We start from the raw sequence: 18092 nt of genomic DNA, 5'->3' as shown, positions 1-18092 counted from the left end.
GTCTAAAATTCGCCACTTGCGGTAATGAAGAAGGTAACGAAGGTTCCGGAACAAATTCTTGCGAGGAGAGAAAATCCACAAAATCCCAATTCACCTCTTCTGAAAGTAAGTCCGGGTTCCCTTGGGCAGTCTCCCCTGCTGGTGCACCCCAATGGATCGTTTTCTGAGTTTCCGTCATGTTGAATCACTGTCGCATAGATTGACTGCACACAAGCGCTAACGAATCTATATAGACCACGTCACGTCACAGACTGTTCTCTTCGGATTGGATGCGAGCTGACTGAATTTTGTAACGCGTGTTTGGATTGGTGAATGAACTCAATCCGTTTCAATCCTACCTCTACCTATAAATAAACGCAGTTCACTGCATTGATTCACCTGTTCTCGTCTCGTCAAGATGTGGACCACAGTTGAGTCATCCACCCTTGTGTCTTCCATGATGTTCAGGACAGACATGCTCATGTATGTCCGATCCAAGTGGACCGTTGTCCACAGGACAAACACCAGCCTGTGGATACGTAGGATCTACGTTGAAAGACAAGGATGCCTGAAAAGAGTGCTGATTTACGGGCCAACAGCGAAACGCAGCCTAAGGACAAGAAGAAGACCAATGCGGTGCCATTTATGTTAATGAATACATTAACATAAACCCAAAGGCCCTTTTCAGGGCCAGCCATATTTCTCGAAAAGAGAATGACTTTTCAATTGCCTACCCCTTTTTTAAAAAAAATTGAAAAAAAAAATCCCATGTTTAATTCATTCTTGTCCCTAAATAAACCCACACTTTATTCCCCCATGTTGAATTCCCCTTGAGGCTAAAACGACCCACAATTTTTCTCCATGTTAAATTCCCCTTGAGGCTAAAACGACCCACGATTTTTCTCCATGTTAAATTTCCATTGAGGCTAAAACGACCCAGGGGTCTCTGTAATGCTAATTTCCATTGAGGCTAAAGTGACCCACTTCACTACTATTGCAGTATGTGTGCTATGATTGCAGTGTGTAGTTTGAATGCAGTATGTGTGGTATGATTGCAGAATGTGTGTTATGATTGCAGTATGTGTGGTATGATTGTAGTATGTGTGGTATGATTGCAATATGTGTTAAGATTGCAGTATGTGTGGTATGATTGCAGTATGTGTGCTATGATTGCAGTGTGTAGTATGAATGCAGTATGTGTGTTATGATTGCAATATGTGTTATGATTGCAGTATGTGTGGCATGATTGCAGTATGTGTCTTATAATTGCAGTATGTGTGGTATGATTGCATTATGTGCGTTATGAATTAAATCCTCCTCCTTCTTGTTGTATTTGATTAAAAAAATCTCCGTCAGCCTGAAGTTTTAAATTATTTTTGCTTGGCTTTGCTTACTGATAGCGTATTGATTCCTGAATCGCACACGTGGACATTATTCCAACAACTGAAATAATTACGTTTTGCATTTTATATCTGGAGTAAAATTCCCACTTCAAAGAAACTTTTCAGTTGCATCTAAAAAGAGAAGAAAATGCCGTATTCCCCAAGGATAGGTTTGGCTAATCTTTGAGAAAAACTGTTTACTATTATGCACGCTTATAACAGGCATATTATGCACGCTTATAACAGGCATAATCACACTCATCAAGAATTTTTTTTTTGTTTTCTTTATTTTTTTCTTTGTTGATGACAAACCGATATGGCTACAACTCCTGAAAATCGAAGGGGTTTTTTTGGTCACGAAATATGACTGCGTCGCGGCGGGGGCAAATCTCACGTTTCGTGTGACTCATCGTGTTGTAGAGTAGGTATGTTTTCGGTGTTGTCTTAATGTTGTGGTTGTTAAATGGGTACAACATGACAAATTTTTCCATGGATTTGTTCTTCTCTTTTTACTTTCGTGATTAAAACTTTCATGAAGATTTTATTATTAAACTTCTGCTTGTTTTGATTCTTTTCGCATTTTCCTAAATGACATATTTCATGACACGCATTATTTATTTATTTATTTATTTAAATTTGTTCGTTCGTTTGTGTATGTTTGTTTTAAAATATCCTTTATGTTTGTCTTTACAACCCATCACTACAAGATATTGGGGGAAGGGGTTCTGCGTCTTCCCGTGACTATCTCGATACATTCTTCTGAAATTAAACTCCCTTTTAGCCAATCCGTCTCTTGTGGTTTTAGTTCCGTGTTAGGTTTCCTTTTCAGTATTCATATGTATATTTCACAGTAACAAATTAGGATTTCATATTTATACATTCTTTTTTGATATTAGTACACATGATAGTAGCAATTAATACTGCATACAGAAATAGGCCTTTTTGAACCGGGCCTTTCGAGCGCTAGTCAGTTTTGGTTTTAGTCATTAGTGGTAGAGGTCCGTTGCGATCCTGAACCAGCGGCCATTGAAGTCGGAACTTGACAATGCTTGCACTGAATGGTGATTTGAAAAGACACTTGAACACACATACTGGAGATAAAATGTTTACTCAGAATGGACATCTAAAGGAGCATCTGAGCATTCATACTGGTGAGCAAGCGGTCAAGGATGCAGTTTGTGATAAAGTATTTAGGTGTAGCCGTAGTTTGAAAAGTCACACGGTGACACATACTGGAGAGAAACCATTCAAGCGTGCAGTTTGTAATAAAAGCATTTAGGAGTAATTCTGATTTGAAGAGGCACATGGTAACACATTCTGGAGAGAAACAATTCAAGTGTAATATTTGTAATAAATGTTTTAGCCAGAATGGATATCGCAAGGTTCATCTGTGGATACATGCTGGAGAGAAACCATTCAAGTGTGCAGTTTGTGAGAAAACATTTAGTCGCAATGAATGTCTAAAGAGGCATATATACGTACATAACGGAGAGAACCCATTCAAATGTTAAGTTTGCGATAAAATGTTTTGACAGAATTCATCTTTGAAGCAGCACCTAAGGATACATGTTGCAGAGAAACCAGTCAACTGTGAGGTTTGTAATAAAATTTTTAGTTGTGGTAGTTTGAAGAGTCACATGAGGACACATACCGGAGAAAGCCATTCAAATGTGATGGTTGTGATAAAATGTTTAGTCAGAGTGTTACTTTACATAAACATCTGATGATACATACTGGTGAGAAACCATTCAAGTGTGCAGTTTGTGATAAAAGTATATATATGTAGCAGTAGTTTGAAGATTCACATGATGACACATACTGGAGAGACACCATTAAAGTGTAACTTTTGTGATACAATATTTAGTCACAATGGAAGTCGAAAGGAGCATATGTGCACACATACCAAGGCATTTAAATGTAATGTTTGTTATAAAATGTTTAGTCAAAATGCACATCTAGAAGATCATCGGAGGATGCCTACTGTAGAAAAAACATTCAAAAGTGAAGTTTGTGATAAAACATTTATTTAGAATTTAAATCTGAAGATGCATCTGAGGATACATGCTGGAAACGAACCAATCAAATGTGAAGTTTTGACATAAAGTATTTAGATTTAGTGCTGATGAAGAGGCACTAGATGACACATACTGGAGATGAGCCATTTAAATGTTATGATTGTGATTAGCTGTATAGTCGGAATGGACATTTAAAAGAGCATCAGACCATACATACTGGAGAGAAACTGATCATGTTGATCTTTGGGGTAAAACAGGTGCTTGGGTTTTATAATTAGGAACCCAGGAGTCCTATTTTGGATTTTTTTTTAGTCCCACCAGCAAGAGTTGAAAAAAGTCCCCTCCCAGAAATATATTGGGCATGTCATTGGGTTTAATTTTTTTAATTCTTTACACCACTGACATATTTTGTTGCTTATCCACTAGAGTGAGATTGAATTGTCAGTGCAAGGAAAGGTCTTATTTCAGGCACTAAGCTATGCCTCATACACTTTCTTAAGCTTGGCTAATGTTCAATCTGAACTATCAGTTCTATCAGCTTTAGCACTCTTCTGAATTTCATTACAATCTTGTGAATTTCTGTTTAGCCCCAAAATACTTATTCAGATTTGCAAATAGCATTTTGTCAAAGTCCTGATTTTGAATTCACATAATATTTCTATGGATTGGTTTTTCTCTCTATACTTTCCTGATTAAAATTTCATGAAGATTGTATTGTCAAACTTCGGCTTGATCTGATTCTTTTCACATTTTTTAAATGACATATTTCATGACACGCATTATTTATTTATTTATTTATTTATTTACTTATTTATGTACTGTTTATTCGTTTATGTGTTTGTTTGTTTTAAAATATCCTTTATGTTTGTCTTTACAACACATCACTCAAAAATATTGGTGGAAGGGGATCTGCGTCTTTCCTTTTGACTTTCATGATTCTTGTTAAATTAACAACCCTTTTATCCATCAGGTCCGTCTCTTATGGTTTTAGTTCCGTGTTTGGTTTCCTTTTCAGTATTCATACATATATTTCACAATATAAAAAAAATTAAGATTTCATATTTATGCATTCTTTGTTTATATTAGTAGGGGCCCCAAGTGGCTGAGTGGTCTAAAGCGCTGTCCATCACGGATCACTGCCATCTCACCTCTGCCTGCGTGGGTTCGAGTCTCGGGCTTGGCCAATGTGGATATGTGAGAAAGCTTGCCAGTAGCTTCTCGTGGGTTGGTGATTCTTTCCGGGGTTTTTCCATGGTTCTTCCTCCACCATTAATACTGGCTGCCATGCATAGCCAATCTTGTGCTGAAAAATGGCATTAAACCCTATAACAACAACATTTATGTTAATATACATGATAGCAATAATTAATACTGCATACAGAAATGTGCCTTTTTGAGTCGGGTATTTCAAGCGCTAGTCCTTTTTGGCTTTTGTCTTTTGGAATCGGGTCACAATTAGTATTTCCAGTTCAGTACAAATGTAGTTCTAGTCTATTTTTAGAACAGTTTTTCCTCTCATTTTGGTGGTGATAGAAGAGTTTTATTTATGCATTTTTGGTAGGGATTTATTTAAAGGTAATTGTTTATTCTTGATAATATGAGCTCAGGGTGTCGTTGTCTGTGTGTATTTTAGCGACAGTGCACAGTGAGTAATAAGGCCTTGGTGATGATCCAGAAGTGAAATCTGTGTTCTGTTTACATGCTGCTCTGTTGACAGTCCAGCATCTCAAAAAAGAGCAGGTCAACCATTGACAAGAACTTCACCGTGAAGTCATGTTGAAAGGTATTTTAGATTAACATATGATTTGCATTGATTGTCACACAGTGGAAAGGTCGGTACTGAGAAACAAATGTAGAGAACATGTAGTAAAATTAATTGTGTTCTATGTCGAGGTTCTTTGCGATCCTGAAACAGCGGCCATCGAAGTTGGAACTTGTCCATGCGCATGCTCATTTTTGATACGCGTACATATTTGAAATTCGAATTCACTTTGATGTGAGAAAATGCTTGCATTGAATGGTGATTTGAAAAGACACTTGAACACACATACTGGAAAGAAACTATTAAAATATGACATTTGTGGTAAAACGTTTACTCAGAATGGACATCTAATGGAGCATCTGATGATTCATACTGGTAAGAAACCATTCAAGTGTGCAGTTTCTGATAAAGTATTTAGGCGTAGCCGTAGTTTGAAAAGTCACATCATGACATATACTGGAGAGAAACCATTCAAATGTAACGTTTGTGATAAAATGTTTGGTCGCAGTGAAGGTCTAAAGACGCATATAAGGGTACATAATGGAGAGAAACCATTCAAATGTGAAGTTTGTGATAACATGTTTAGTCAGAATTCATATTTGAAGCAGCACACGAGGATACATACTGGAGAGAAACCAATCAAATGTGAAATTTGTAATACAAATTTTAGTCTGGTTCCCTGCTTACTATGCTCCCTGCATTGCACTTCGCTATACTAAGTCAGGCGAACGCTGACGCCATCTTGTCACGTGATCAAAACAAATGGCTTCACATGGAGAGATCTCGGTAATCTAACCGTGGCACAGTTATTGCTTTAATATTCTGTTTGTTAGTGACACAATGCGAACTTTACTAATACTTTTGAGTTTAACTATAGCAGTAGTTATCTTGTGTTCAAGCATAACCAGCAAGTCGGCTACGCAGGTGTTTTTACAAATATTTCTACAATTAGGCGAAGACAAAGTATAGGGATACACACAACAATATTTTGTTAATATTGCACATTTCCAACAATGTCATCTCAAAAATTCCTTTTCCAATAGATTCCTTGATAAATTTTACGTCGAAATTGATATGAGGTTATGTACAGCAGCTTTAATTTTGCCAAAGATTAAGATGAAAATATCTTCCCCATTTTACCAGGGGTGAGGGTAACGATTGTTTTGCAAATATTGCACATTTCACACTGTGTCATCTAAAATATTCTAGTTGCAATGAATTCCTTGACAAATATTACATAAATATGAATATATATTTGCTATGACATCCCAAAATTTGTCAAATATTAGGATCAATATAACAACCCTCTTCTATGAAGGGGCTAAAGTGACGACATTTTGTCAAATATTGCATATTTTGACTGCATCATGTACGACATTCCATTTGCCATTGATTACTTGATAATTATTACGTCCGAATTGGTATAAGGTGATAGATGACACCCTTAATTGGCCAAAGGCTAACATCAAATCCCTTCAAGGGGGGGGGGCAAATGTTGCCAAAAACTGAACAATTTGGACAGCAATTTGACCAATTTTACATTGATATTAATGTATTGTTCTATGTAACAGCACAGGATTTGCCAAAGATTAATCATGATTTAGATAGGAGTTTCTCAAAGAGAGTAGTAATTTGGTCTAATGATTCAGGGACATTTTGTAAATAAAAAGGTTGATAGGACTTGATGCATCTTATTTAGGTTTGGATATAAACCTTTTTATGGAAATAGAGATAAAACGTCATTCATGATTTTATGTTAAATTATAGAAACAACAAAAATAAGAGGAGTCAATATAAAACAACACAGTTTAAATGAATTGTTTAAGAATTGTGTTGAGAGTCACAGGGGGGACAATTTAGAAGGAATTGTTTAAGAATTGTGTTGAAAGTCACAGTGGGGGACAATTTAGAAGGACATGGGTGGCGGGTAAAGGATTTCTCTGTTCATGTATAGCTAGCACTTATTAAAACCAAAACACTAGCCTTCATATATGAGGGTCTGCTGGAGGCTTGGATTGAGCTCAAGTGTGGAATGAAAAATCTCATTTTGACTGATTCATCGAAAATGTACCAATTGATAAAATCTTATTTACTCTGGTGTTCTGTGTTTACATGGGCATATTTATAAAATGTACCAATTGATAAAATCTTATTTACTCTGGTGTTCTGTGTTTACATGGGCATATTTATAAAATGTACCAATTGATAAAATCTTATTTACTCTGGTGTTCTGTGTTTACATGGGCATATTTATAAAAGAAAACTCAAGCATTAAATAAAACTATACATACATGCCAAAGTTTATGATGAAATCTTCATGGTATCAAGTTAAATAAATATCCATTTGTTTAGGGAACTTAAATTTAATATTCTGTGTTTAATGACTGACAATAAAACAAGATATGTGAAGCATTTATCATAAAAAATGAAAATGCTTTCAATAATATTTTTATTATATCTATAGAAAATGGTTGCAAAATTAATAATAATTATTATGTCATTTGAAAATACACTGAATTGATTCTTTGATACCTAGTGAGAATAAAAAATAAAAAACATGTTTCTTGAAATGTTCTAATTTGATTTTATAGAATGGAGGGTCATCTTAGTTTCCACACCTATTGTAAAAGAGGGAGGTCATCAACAACAGGAAAGACTCCTGTGCAGATAGAGAAGCGCAGACAGAGGTATATTATACTATTTACAGTTGCAGTTGGCAACATTCTGTACTGATTCACTTTACACAAATTTTGAATGTCTATCCTCAAGTTTTGCATTCAGAACCTTGTTTAAGGAGATGCTCATTTTATGTTGATACTCACTTTGCCTCAGATCTGTTACAAAAGTGAAACAGATATTCTCTTAAAACTACACAGGAATATTTGCATTTAACTCATCAGTAAGACAAGTAAATAAGTATTAATTAAAATCAATTGTTTATCTTTATTTTTGCATTTGTAAGGTACACATGGAAATATAAAAAGTATTTATTATTGTAATGAAGTACTGAAATGAAGAATCATATAATCACTCTATATATCTGAATGTTTACCATGCCATTATTATATGCATAAATCAGACAGTGTGGCACTTACATTTACTGTATTGCAAGACGACTGTATTCTATTTTATGACATCTTGTGTGTTTTTACATTGAGATATAAATGACATATAAGCAAACATTTCATTGGCTGATAGCTTGTAATCCAGTATTATTTTCATTATATACTCTGTGTATTGCCTTGTTTGTTATAATAGTTGTTAGCAGGTAATTTTTATACATTATTATGCAATTAACAGCCTTGTAACATTAAAAAAATGAAAATGTGGTCATTATTTCCAGAAGACAATAGGTAAATACTTGCATTATTAAGTAGCAATAGGTATTTAACTAACAGTTATTTGTCTTTCCAAATTCTTGATAAATTTTAAATATTTGTTACTGAGTCTGAGATTTATATGACAAGTACCAACTCATACTTACAGTTAATTTCAAACATTGTAGCTCATGACTGTTTATTGATTGCAGTTCCCAGACCAAAATAGAACGTACAAGAAATGGATCAAAGAAGAGAAGTTAACAATGATGGAGTTTGTGGAGGAGCATGGAATACCATCAGCAAATGTTAACAAATTCTGGGAGGAGTGTGCACACTACATTTTCCAACCTACTGGCCTTGCGAAATCAGGTTAAATTTAGCAAAATATATACAGAATATGAATCTCTTTGGATCTTAACACTACTTACCTTTTAACTGTATCATCACCCAATCTGGACCAATATAGTTAAATTGAATGCATTCCATTAACTAGCTTCATTGAACAACCCTCAGAGAATTAATTTGTTTGAAATTTGTGCCCTCATCATTGCATTGTACTGATTAATTTTACAATGTTACAATTGCCCGGAGTCATATGCTTTGAGAGCAATGGAGATGTTGGTCAGGTTATTAGTCTGACCAGATTATGGAATGTAGGTGTAGAAAAACACTTTGATAAAACAATTTATTTACAGCATGTCAGGTAATTATGATACATATTGTGATTTAAAAATATTTTACTAATGGTCTTTGATTAGGAAATATTAGTTTTTATTGTCAGCTTGGTTTGGTTGTAAACTTCACACTTTGTCTAGGTCTTTTCTTTTAAAGGGCCATGAATTTCTAAATGATAGAACTAGTGAATAGTCTTAGTTTAGTGTATCATAAGGGGTTTGGCTTCATTTTCTTGAGTTTGTGTGGCAAAAAGTCTATGATTTATTGATAGATCATCAAGAATCCAAAGGTTGATAGTTCAAAGAAATTGTTTGTGGCAATACCCCATTTAATATATTTCCTTGTCTTTGAATTATGTCAGGCATTATTAGCCACTTGTCATAGGTCAGCTATTATTAACCACTTGACACAGTTCAGGCATTATTAGCCACATGCCATAGGTCAGGCATTATTAGCCAGTTGCCATTGGTATGCATTATTAGCCACTTGTCATAGGTCAGACATTTTTAGCCACATGATATAGGTCAGGCATTATTAGCCAATTGCCACATGATATAGGTCAGGCAGTATTAGCCACTTGCCCTGGGTCAGGTATTATTATCCTCATGTCAAAGGTCAGGCGTTATTAACCACTTGCCATAGGTCAGATATTATTAGCCACATGTCAAAGGTCAGGCATTATTAGCCACTTGCCAGAGGTAGGCATTATTAGCTACTTGCCATGGGTCAGGCATTATGAGCAACTTGCCATAGGTCAGGCATTTTTAGCCAATGCTATTGTTAGCCATTATTAGCCAGTTGCCATTGATAGGCATTATTAGCCACTTGCCATAGGTCAGGCATTAATATCCACATGTCAAAGGTCAGGCATTATTATCCACATGTCATAGGTCAGGCATTATTAACCACTTGCCATTGGTAGGCATTATTAGACATTTGCCATAGGTCAGGCATTATTAGCCACTTGCCATAGGTAGGAATTATTAGCCACTTGCCATAGGTCAGGCATTATTAGCCACATCTCAAAGGTCAGGCATTGTTAGCCACTTGCCAGAGGTAGGCATTATTAGCTACTTCCCATGGGTCAGGCATTATTAGCCACTTGCCATGGGTCAGGCATTATGAGCAACTTGCCATAGGTCAGGCATTTTTAGCCAATGCTGTTGTTGTTAGCCAGTTGCCATTGATAGGCATTATTAGCCACTTGCCATAGGTCAGGCATTATTATCCACATGTGAAAGGTCAGGCATTATTATCCACATGTCATAGGTCAGGCATTATTATCCACATGTCATAGGTCAGGCATTATTAACCACTTGCCATTGGTAGGCATTATTAGATATTTGCCATAGGTCATGCATTATTAGCCACTTGCCATAGGTAGGCGTTATTAGCCAATTGCCAAAGGTAAGAATTATTAGCCACTTGCCATAGGTCAGGCATTAGCCATATGTCAGGCATTATTAGCCACTTGCCATAGGTTAGGCATTATTAGCCACATGTCAAAGGTCAGGCATTATTAGCCACTTGCCAGAGGTAGGCATTATTAGCTACTTGCCATGGGTCAGGCATTATTAGCCACTTGCCATGGGTCAGGCATTATGAGCAACTTGCCATAGGTCAGGCATTTTTAGCCAATGCTGTTGTTGTTAGCCAGTTGCCATTGATACGCATTATTAGCCACTTGCCATAGGTCAGGCATTATTATCCACATGTGAAAGGTCAGGCATTATTATCCACATGTCATAGGTCAGGCATTATTATCCACATGTCAGAGGTCAGGCATTATTAACCACTTGCCATTGGTAGGCATTATTAGATATTTGCCATAGGTCAGGTATTATTAGCCACTTGCCGTAGGCAGGCATTATTAGCCACTTGCCATAGGTAGGAATTATTAGCCACCTGCCATAGGTCAGGCATTAGCCATGTCAGGCCTTATTAGCCACATGTCATAGGTCAGGCATTATTAACCACTTGCCATAGGACAGCATTATTAGCTACTTGCCATAGGTCAGGCATTATTAGCCACTTGCCATGGGTCAGGCATTATGAGCAACTTGCCCTAGGTCAAGCATTTTTAGCCAATGTTACTGTCAGCCATTATTAGCCAGTTGCCTTTGATAGGCATTATTAGCCACTTCCCATAGGTCAGGCATTATTATCCACATGTCAAAGGTCAGGCATTATTATCCACATGTCATAGGTCAGGCATTATTAACCACTTGCCATTGGTAGGCATTATTAGGCATTTGCCATAGGTCAGGCATTATTAGCCACTTGCCATAGGTAGGCATTATTAGCCAATTGCCATAGGTAGGAATTATTAGCCACTTGCTGTAGGTCAGGCATTAGCCATATGTCAGGCATTATTAACCACTTGCCATAGGATGGCATTATTAGCCACTTGCCATAGGTCAGGCATTATTAGCCACTTGCCATGGGTCATGCATTCTGAGCAACTTGCCATAGGTCAGGCACTTTTAGCCAATGCTATTGTTAGCCATTATTAGCCAGTTGCCATTGAGAGGCATTATTAGCCACTTGCCTTAGGTCAGGCATTATTATCCACTTGTCAAGGGTCAGGCATTATTATCCACATGTCATAGGTCACGCATTATTAACCACTTGCCATTGGTACGCATTATTAGACATTTGCCATAGGTCAGGCATTGTTAGCCACTTGCCATAGGTAGGCATTATTAGCCAATTGCCATAGCTAAGAATTATTAGCCACTTGCCATAGGTCAGGCATTAGCCATATGTCAGGCATTATTAGTCACTTGCCATAGGTCAGGCATTATTAGCCACATGTCAAGGGTCAGGCATTATTATCCACATGTCATAGGTCACGCATTATTAACCACTTGCCATTGGTAGGCATTATTAGACATTTGCCATAGGTCAGGCATTCTTAGCCACTTGCCATAGGTAGGCATTATTAGCCAATTGCCATAGCTAAGAATTATTAGCCACTTGCCATAGGTCAGGCATTAGCCATATGTCAGGCATTATTAGCCACTTGCCATGGGTCAGGCATTATTAGCCACTTGCCATGGGTCAGGCATTATAATCAACTTGCCATAGGTCAGGCATTTTTTGCCAGTGCTATTGTTAGCCATTATTAGCCACTTGCCATAGGTCAGGCATTATTAGCCACTTGCCATAGGTCAGGCATTATTATCCACATGTCAAAGGTCAGGCATTATTGTCCACATGTCATAGGTCAGGCATTATTATCCACATGTCAGAGGTCAGGCATTATTAACCACTTGCCAATGGTAGGTATTATTAGACATTTGCCATACATCACGCATTATTAGCCACTTGCCATAGGTAGGCATTATTAGCCACTTGCCGTCGGTAGGAATTATTAGCCAGTTGCCATAGGTCAGGCATTAACCATATGTCAGGCATTATTAGCCATATGTCATAGGTCAGGCATTATTAACCACTTGCCATAGGATGGCATTATTAGCTACTTGCCATAGGTCATGCATTATTAGACACTTGCCATGGGTCAGGCATTATGAGCAACTTGCCATAGGTCAGGCATTTTTAGCCAATGCTATTGTTAGCCATTATTAGCCAGTTGCCATTGATAGGCATTATTAGCCACTTGCCATAGGTCAGGCATTATTATAAGTTCAGGCATTATTATCCACATGTCATAGGTCAGGCATTATTAACCACTTGCCATTGGTAGGCATTATTTGACATTTGCCATAGGTCAGGCATTATTAGCCACTTGCCATAGGTAGGCATTATTAGCCAATTCCATAGGTAGGAATTATTAGCTACTTGCCATAGGTCAGGCATTAGCCATATGTCAGGCATTATTAGCCACTTGCCATAGGTCAGGCATTATTAGCCACATGTCAAAGGTCAGGCATTATTAGCCACTTGTCAGAGATAGGCATTATTAGCTACTTGCCATGGGTCAGGCATTATTAGCCACTTGCCATGGGTCAGGCATTATAATCAACTTGCCATAGGTCAAGCATTTTTAGCCAATGCTATTGTTAGCCATTATTAGCCAGTTGCCATTGATAGGCATTATTAGCCACTTGCCATAGGTCAGGCATTATTATCCACATGTCAAAGGTCAGGCATTATTGTCCACATGTCATAGGTCAGGCATTATTATCCACATGTCATAGGTCAGGCATTATTAACCACTTGCCAATGGTAGGCATTATTAGACATTTGCCATACATCATGTATTATTAGCCACTTGCCATAGGTCAGGCACTTTTAGCCAATGCTATTGTTAGCCATTATTAGCTAGTTGCCATTGAGAGGCATTATTAGCCACTTGGCTTAGGTCAGGCATTATTATCCACATGTCAAAGGTCAGGCATTATTATCCACATGTCATAGGTCAGGCATTATTAACCACTTGCGATTGGTAGGCATTATTAGACATTTGCCATAGGTCAGGCATTGTTAGCCACTTGCCATAGGTAGGCATTATTAGCCAATTGCCAAAGGTAAGAATTATTAGCCACTTGCCATAGGTCAGGCATTAGCCATATGTCAGGCATTATTAGCCACTTGCCATAGGTCAGGCATTATTAGCCACTTGCCATAGGTCAGGCATTATTAGCCACATGTCAAAGGTCAGACATTATTAGCCACTTGCCAGAGATAGGCATTATTAGCTACTTGCCATGGGTCAGGCATTATTAGCCACTTGCCATGGGTCAGGCATTATAATCAACTTGCCATAGGTCAAGCATTTTTAGCCAATGCTATTGTTAGCCATTATTAGCCAGTTGCCATTGATAGGCATTATTAGCCACTTGCCATAGGTCAGGCATTATTATCCACATGTCAAAGGTCAGGCATTATTGTCCACATGTCATAGGTCAGGCATTATTATCCACATGTCATAGGTCAGGCATTATTAACCACTTGCCAATGGTAGGCATTATTAGACATTTGCCATACATCATGTATTATTAGCCACTTGCCATAGGTAGGCATTATTAGTCACTTGCCATAGGTAGGAATTATTAGCCAGTTGCCATAGGTCAGGCATTAGCCATATGTCAGGCATTATTAGCGACGTGTCATATGTCAGGCATTATTAACCACTTGCCATAGGATGGCATTATTAGCTACTTGCCATAGGTCATGCATTATTAGCCACTTCCCATGGGTCAGGCATTATGAGCAACTTGCCATAGGTCAGGCATTTTTAGCCAATGCTATTGTTAGCCATTATTAGCCAGTTGCCATTGATAGGCATTATTAGCCACTTGCCATAGGTCAGGCATTATTATCCACATGTCAAAGTTCAGGCATGTTATCCACATGTCATAGGTCAGGCATTATTAACCACTTGCCGTTGGTAGGAATTAGATGACATTTGCCATAGGTCAGGCATTATTATCCACTTGCCATAGGTAGGCATTATTAGCCAATTGCCATAGGTAGGAATTATTAGCTACTTGCCATCGGTCAGGCATTAGCCATATGTCAGGCATTATTAGCCACTTGCCATAGGTCAGGCATTATTAGCCACATGTCGAAGGTCAGGCATTATTAGCCACTTGTCAGAGGTAGGCATTATTAGCTGCTTGCCATAGGTCAGGCATTATTAGCCACTTGGCATGGGTCAGGCATTTTGAGCAACTTGCCATAGGTCAGGTATTTTTAGCCAATGTTACTGTTAGCCATTACTAGCCAGTTGCCATTGATAGGTATTATTAGCCACTTCCCATAGGTCAGGCATTATTATCCACATGTCAAAAGTCAGGCATTATTATGCACATGTCATAGGTCAGGCATTATTATGCACTTGCCATTGGTAGGCATTATTAGATATTTGCCATGGTTCAGGCATTATTAGCCACTTGTCATAGGTAGGCATTATTAGCCACTTGCCATAGGTAGGAATTATTAGCCACTTGCCATAGGTCAGGCGTTAGCCATATGTCAGGCATTATTAGCCACATGTCATAGGTCAGGCATTATTAGCCACTTGCCAGAGGTAGGCATTATTAGCTACTTGCCATGGGTCAGGCATTATTAGCCACTTGCCATGGGTTAAGCATTATGAGCAACTTGCCATAGGTCAGGCATTTTTAGCCAATGCTGTTGTTAGCCATTATTAGCCAGTTGCCTTTGATAGGCATTATTAGCCACTTGCCATAGGTCAGGCATTATTATCCACATGTCAAAGGTCAGGCATTATTATCCACATGTCATAGGTCAGGTATTATTAACCACTTGCCATTGGTAGGCATTATTAGACATTTGCCATAGGTTAGGCATTATTAGCCACTTGCCATAGGTAGGCATTATTAGCCACTTGCCATAGGTAGGAATTATTAGCCACTTGCCATAGGTCATGCATTAGCCATATGTCAGGCATTATTAGCCACATGTCATAGGTCAGGCATTATTAACCACTTGCCATAGGATGGCATTATTAGCTGCTTGCCATAGGTCAGGCATTATTAGCCACTTGGCATGGGTCAGGCATTATGAGCAACTTGCCATAGGTCAGGCATTTTTAGCCAATGTTACTGTTAGCCATTATTAGCCAGTTCCCATTGATAGGTATTATTAGCCACTTGCCATAGGTAATGCATTATTATCAACATGTCAAAGGTCAGGCATTATTATCCACATGTCATAGGTCAGGCATTATTATGCACATGTCATAGGTCAGGCATTATTAAGCACTTGCCATTGGTAGGCATTACACTGGACAACAAATTTTTACAAAAGTCATGTTACTGAAATAAAATTAGTCAATTCTTATCAATTTTTATGTGCTGAACACGAATATGACAGTCAAATTGCAAAATTGGCTCTAGTTTTTTTGTAATCTGCAAGAAATTAATGTTTACATAACGAAATGCATTCCAATAGTAAAAGGTCAACTGTAATAGCCTACCTATAAAAAATCAAGTCATTGACTACATCTTAGATTTCTTCGCCTGTCTCTTGTACAGCTGTTCGGGAGCATCTCTGAGGAGTGTCCAGCAGTAGTCAGCCAGCATTGTAGTGGACCATTTTCCCTGGTATCTTTGTTCCATTGTTGCGATATCTTGATGAAAACGTTCGCCGTGTTCATCACTAACAATACCACAGTTGCTAGGAAAGAAATCCAAATGGGAATGAAGGAAGTGAATCTTTAGAGACATATTGCAGCCAAGTTTCTTATACTTCATCAACATGTCTTCTACTAGTTCCTTATAGTTTTCTACCCTAACATTTCCGAGGAAGTTTGTAGAAACTAGGCCAAAAGCATTCCATGCTTGTTTCGCGTCACCTTCCAGCAAGTTGTTGAACCGGTCATCTTTGAAAAGCTCTCGAATCTGAGGACCCACAAAAGCTCCCTCTTTAATCTTTGCTTCGCTGAGTCGAGGGAATTTTTCATGCAGGTATCGGAATGCTGGCAAAGTCCGGTCAATGGCTTTCACGAAGTTCTTCATCAAACCTAGTTTGATGTGAAGGGGTGGTAGCAAGATTTTCTGAGCCTCAACCAGAGCTGGGTGTTGGATATTCTTCTCTCCAATGGCTACATTCTGCCTGTGAGTCCATTCCTTCCTCATGTAGTGCATTCCCCTTGCTCGGCTATCCCACTCGCATAAGAAACACATGTATTTTGTATATCCTTGCTGCAGTCCCATTAAAAGGGCAACTACCTTCAAATCACCACAGAGGTGCCAGCTGTACTTGTTATACTCAATGGAATTCAGTAGCTGCCTTAAGTTATCGTATGTCTCTTTCATGTGGACAGCATACGCTACTGGAATAGATGGAAGAATGTTTCCATTGTGCAAAAGCACAGCCTTGAGACTCAGTTTCGAAGAGTCCACAAATAGTCTCCATTCTTGTGGGTCATGAGTGATTTTTAAAGCATTCATGAGGCCCTCAATATCGGAACAGAATATCAGATTACTTTCCTTTCTGAAGAAAGGCTCCAATTGCTGGTGGTGCTTTCGATATGTAGTAATTGTGACATCTTCTTCTAGAAGATTCCATTGTTGGAGTCTTGATCCTAGCAATTCTGCCTTGTTCTTTGATAAGTCCAAATCACGAATCAGGTCATTTAGTTCTTCCTGTGTTATTCTGTGTGGGGTTGATGATGCACCACAGTGAAAATCTGGATCACTGCATGCTGATGGACCAGGAGAAGAACAGGTCGACTCACCTTTGTCTTCGTCAGATGAATCAAGAGAATATTCTGCTGGAGGTTCTGGAATAGGAAGTCCCTCACCATGTGGAACTGGTCTCAATGCAGACGGAATGTTTGGGTAGACTATTCTCGACTTCTAGCAGCAGAGGGGGCGAATCGGACATTTTGTCCAATCGTTATTTTGCTTAATTATTACTTTCTGCACTCAGTGGATCCGGTGTCGTCAGCGCCTGGTAAAAAAAAAACGACGACGTCGTTGGGGGATCGTCGCGTCGTCATTTGGTTTAATTAACACCTTCTGCGCGCCGATCCCCAGCGTCGTCAGCGTCCGGTAAGCACATCGACGACCGCGTCGATGTCATCGCCCCCTCTGCTGCTAAGTGGTTATTTACAATGAGGGTCTTTATGATCTTACAAACAGAGTGATCACTAACTCCTCCTCTTGCAGATCAATTAGGTTATTTGACTGATCGGTAAGTCTGAAATTAATTCTCGTTAAAAACCGATCATGGCATCGCATATAGACCGGATTAATCGGACTCTCAACGATTAAAAATCCGGGAGGGGCTGTTGGTGAAAACGAATAAAGGATATACCCCTGTTGAGCTTGATTTGATTGCTTGGTATTTACCTGGTAACTCCCTTCGATAACATCACACACTAGATTAATCGCTATCACCGATGCGATATTTACGTTGTACGGGGCGATATGCCTACCACCATCTCCGTTATCGTGTTTGAGGATATTAGTTGATGGACCGAGAAAATCATTAAGAGATTTTCTTAGTTCTGGTGCGTTGTATC

General features: G+C 38.4%; 1 protein-coding gene across 1 annotated transcript in view; it reads left to right on the top strand.

Moving 5' to 3' along the window:
- The first annotated feature begins 2320 nt into the window (after positions 1–2320).
- Positions 2321–18092, top strand: part of LOC149771147 (transient receptor potential cation channel subfamily M member 2-like) — a 94880-nt gene continuing 79108 nt past the window's right edge. Inside the window, exons 1-3 of the mRNA XM_089948821.1 lie at positions 2321–2956; positions 7730–7825; positions 8675–8827. The gene's annotated coding sequence lies outside the window, so the exon portion shown is untranslated. The remainder of the gene's footprint in view (positions 2957–7729; positions 7826–8674; positions 8828–18092) is intronic.

This window comes from Sinohyriopsis cumingii, unplaced genomic scaffold (genome assembly GCF_028554795.1).
Source record: "Sinohyriopsis cumingii isolate HCF-2022 unplaced genomic scaffold, ASM2855479v2 utg002106l, whole genome shotgun sequence".
NCBI classification, from domain to species: Eukaryota; Metazoa; Mollusca; class Bivalvia; order Unionida; family Unionidae; genus Sinohyriopsis; species Sinohyriopsis cumingii.
The sequence above is the reverse complement of the archived record's forward strand: the minus strand, read 5'-3'. Positions and strand labels throughout refer to the sequence as shown.